This window comes from Cebus imitator, unplaced genomic scaffold (genome assembly GCF_001604975.1).
Source record: "Cebus imitator isolate Cc_AM_T3 unplaced genomic scaffold, Cebus_imitator-1.0 Scaffold187, whole genome shotgun sequence".
In the NCBI taxonomy this organism is placed as follows: domain Eukaryota; kingdom Metazoa; phylum Chordata; class Mammalia; order Primates; family Cebidae; genus Cebus; species Cebus imitator.
The window spans coordinates 1,338,663-1,343,180 of NW_016107502.1; the positions used below are offsets into that span (position 1 = coordinate 1,338,663).

Here is a 4,518-nt window from a genome sequence, read left to right on the forward strand (position 1 = left end):
GAAAGATAAATTGGGAGAATTTAGTCTACATGATGTCAAGACTTATTTTATCACTGCAATAAAACAAGATTGTGTGGTAGAAGAAAAGACATACAGACCAATGAAACAGAATGAACCTAGAAATAGCTCCACACAAATGACCCCAAATGCTTCTTGACAAAGGTGCCAAAGGAATTCAATGGAGGAAAAATTGTCTTTTATATAAATGGTCTTGAAGCAATTAGACATCCACAGGCAAACAAAATACAAAAGAATATTTTGAACCTCGTCTCATATCTTACGCAAAAACTAACTTAAAATGGGTGAAGATTTAAATGTAAATGTAAAGCTATAAAATTGTTAGAAGGAAACCATCAGGATTTAGGCATAAGCAAAGAGTTCCTAGACTTGACACCAAAAGCTTTTTACTCTGCAAAAGGCTCTGTTAAGAGGATGAAAAGTCAAGCTACAGACAGGGAAAATATTTACATGCCACATATCTGATAAAATACTTATATCTGGATTATATAAGGAACTCTCCAAACTCAACAGGAAAAAAAGTCAATCCAATTAGAAAATAAGCAAAAGACAGGCCGGGTGCAGTGGCTCACACCTGTAATCCCAGCACTTTGGGAGGCCGAGGTGGGTAGATCACGAGGTCAAGAGATCGAGACCATCCTGGTCAACATGGTGAAGCCCCGTCTCTACTAAAAATACAAAAAATCAGCTGGGCATGGTGGCACGTACCTGTAATCCCAGCTACTCAGGAGGCTGAGGCAGGAGAATTGCCTGAACCCAGGAGGCGGAGGTTGCGGTGAGCTGAGATCGCGCCATTGCACTCCAGCCTGGGTAACAAGAGCAAAACTCCATCTCAAAAACAAAAAAAAAAAAGAAAATAAGCAAAAGACATGAAAAAAATTTCATTAAAGAGAATATACAAATAGCAAATAAGTACATGAAAAAAATCTTTGATATCATTCATCATTAGGGAAATGGAAAAAAAATCATAAGAAACCATGCAAAAAAAAATCATGCTTATCAGAATAACTGAAATAAAAATATTTGAACTAGCTCATTGAACTCGCCTGCAGCTGTCGGGGTTCCTGTGTGTTTCTTCGTTGTCGGAGCCAGGCCTACACGCCAGCAACCATGTCGAAGGGATCTGCAGTTGATATTCATCTTGGCACCACCTACTCTTGTATACATGTTTTCCAGCATGGAAAATTAGAGATAATTGCCAATGATCAGGGAAACCAAACCATTCCAGGCTATGTTGCCTTGACAAATGCTGAACAATTGATTGGTGATGCTGCAAAGAATCAAGTTGCAGTGAAACCCACCAGCAAGGTTTTTGATGCCAAACATCTGATTGGACGAAGTTGATCATGCTGTTCTTCAGTCTGATATGAAGCATTGGCCCTTCATGGTGGTGGATGATGCTGGCAGGCCCAAGGTCCAAGTAGAATACAAGAGAGAGACTAAAAGCTTCCATCCGGAGGAGATATCCTCTATGGTTCTGACAAAGATGAAGGAAATTGCAGAAGTCTACCAATGCTGTGGTCACAGCGCCAGCTTACTTTAATGACTCTCAGCATCAGGCTACCAAAGAGCTGGAACACTTGCTGGTCTCATTGTACTTAGAATTATTAATGAGCCAACTGCTGCTGCTATTGCTTATGGCTTACACAAAAAGGTTGGGGCAGAAAGAAACATGCTGATCTTTGACCTGGGAGGTGGTGCTTTTGATGTGTCAGTCCTCACTACTGAGGATGGAATCTTCGAGGTGGAATTTACAGCTGGAGACACCCGCTTGGGTGGAGAAGATTTTGTCAACTGAATGGTTAGCCATTTTATTGCTGAGTTCAAGCACAAGCATAAGAAGGACATCAGTGAGAACAAGAGAACTATAAGACACCTACATACAGCTTATGAACGTGCTAAGCGTACTCTCAATACTGGCCTAAGCACCCAGGCCAGTATTGAGATAGATTCTCTCTACGAAGGAATTGACTTGACTCCTCCATTACCCATGCCCGATTTGAAGAACTGAATGCTGACCTGTTCCATGACACCCTGGACCCCATAAAGAAAGCCCTTTAAGATGCCAAGCTAGACAAGTGACTGATTCATGATATCGTCCTGGTTGGTGGTTCTACTCATATCCCCAAGATTCAGGAGCTTCTCCAAGACATCCTCAATAGAAAAGAACTGAATAAGAGCATCAACCCTGAAGAAGCAGTTGCTTATGGTGCAGCTGCCCAGGCAGCCATTCTTTCTGGAGATAAGTCTGAAAATGTTCAATATTTGCTGCTCTTGGATGTCACTCCTCTTTCCCTTGGTACTGAAACTGCTGGTGTAGTCATGACCATCCTCATCAAGTGTAATACTACCACTTCTACCAAGGAGACACAGACCTTCACTACCTAGTCTGACAACCAGCCTGATGTGCTTATTCAGGTTTATGAACATGAGCATGCCACGACCAAGGATAACAACCTGCTTCACAAGTTTGAATTCACAGGCGTACTTCCTGCACATGTTCCTCAGATTGAAGTCACTTTTGATATTGATGCCAATGGCATCCTCAATGTCTCTGCTGTGGACAAGAGTACTGGAAAAGAGAACAAGATCACTAGCACTAATGACAAGGGCCATTTGAGCAAGGAGGACAGTGACCGTATTGTCCAGGAAGCTGAGAAGTACAAAGTGGAAGATAAGAAGCAGAGGGACAAAGTGTCATCCGAGAATTCACTTGAGTTCTATGCATTCAACATGAAAGCAACTGTGGAAGATGAGAAACCTCAAGGCAATATTAATGATGAGGACAAACAGAAGATTCTGGACAAGTGTAATGAAATTATCAACTGCTCGATAAGAATCAGACCACCGAGAAGGAAGAATGTGAACATCAGCAGAAAGACCTAGAGAAAATCTGAAACCCCATCATCACCAAGCTGTACCAAAGTGCAGGAGGCATGCCAGGAGGAATGCCTGGGGGATTCCCTGGTGGTGGAGCTCCTCCCTCTGGTGGTACTTCCTCAGGGCCCACCATTGAAGAGGTTGATTAAGCCAACCCAAGTTTAGTGTAGCATTGTTCCGCCTACTTAAAACATTGAAGGATCTAAAAGGTTCCGCTGTTATAGTAAGTTACTGGGCATTCTCAATACTTGAATATGGAACACGTACACAGGGTAAGGAAATAACATTGCACTTTATAAACACTGTATTCTAAGTGGAAAATGGAATGCTTAAATAAAACTATTTAAAATTGGCACCATAAAAATAATTGAATTAATAATGCAAGAATGATCCTTCTTACCACTCCTATTTATCATCATACTGGAAGTCCTAGCTAGAACATTAAGAGAAGAAAAGGAAACAAAAGGTGTATAAATTGAGAAGGAAGAAAGAAAACTTTCTTTGCAGATGATATGATTGTCTATATAGAATATTCAAAAAATTCACAGACACAAAAACTTGATCTAATAAGTGATTATACGAGGTTGCAGGATACAAGGTTAATATACAAGTCAACTGCTTTTCTATATACCAGTAGTGAACAGTTGGAATTTGTAATTAAAAATGTATCACCATTTACATCAGCACCCTGCAAAATAAAATACTTAGGCATAAATCTCACAAAACATGTGCAAGGAAATATGAGAAAAACGATAAAATTATGATGAAAGAAATCAACAATGTAAGTGAAGAGAAAGTCTACATTCATGAACAGGAAGACTTAATATGGTTAACATGTCAATTCTTTCCAAATAATCTGACAGTTCAATGCAATCACAGTTAAAAATCCCAGCAAGTTATTGTGTGGATATTAACAAACTGATTATAAAGTATATATGGGAAAGTGAAAGACCCAGGACAACTGATAGAGTGTTGAAGTAGGTTAAGCACAGAGTTGGAGAACTGACACTAACCAACTTCAAGACTTGTTATAAAGCTACAGTAATCAAGACTGTGTGGTACTGATGAAAGAATAGACAAATAAGTCAGTAGAACAGAGTAGAGAGCCCAGAAGTAGACCCATGAAAATATAGTCAAATGATCTTTGACAAATGACCAAAAGCAATCCAATGGAGAAAGAATAGTATTTCCAACAAATGTTGCTGAGAATAACCGAGCATACCAAAAAAAAAAAAAGATGCAGAACTTATCCTTTCCAAAAAAATTAATTGATAGTGGATCATGAACCTAGTGGATCATGAAGCTAAACTGTAAAACTTTTAGAAGATTATATAGGAGAAAATCTAGGTGATCTTGGGTTTGGTGATGACTTTTTAGACAAAACACTGAAAGTACAATCTATGAAAGAAAAATGTAATAACTTAGATTTCATTAAAATGAAAGCTTCTGCTCCGTGAAAGATACTGTTAAGAGAATGAAAAGACAAGCCGCAGACTGGGAGAATATCTTTGCAAAACATATGTCGGCTAAAGAATTTGTACACAAAATATACAAAGAACTCTTAAAAATCAACAATAAGACAAGCAGTCCAATTAAACAGTGGGCAAAAGATCTGAACAG

General features: G+C 39.2%; 1 pseudogene; it reads left to right on the plus strand.

The window, feature by feature from the left end:
- The first annotated feature begins 1,056 nt into the window (after positions 1-1,056).
- LOC108316367 lies at positions 1,057-3,053 on the plus strand (annotated as a pseudogene).
- Positions 3,054-4,518: the final 1,465 nt, after the last annotated feature.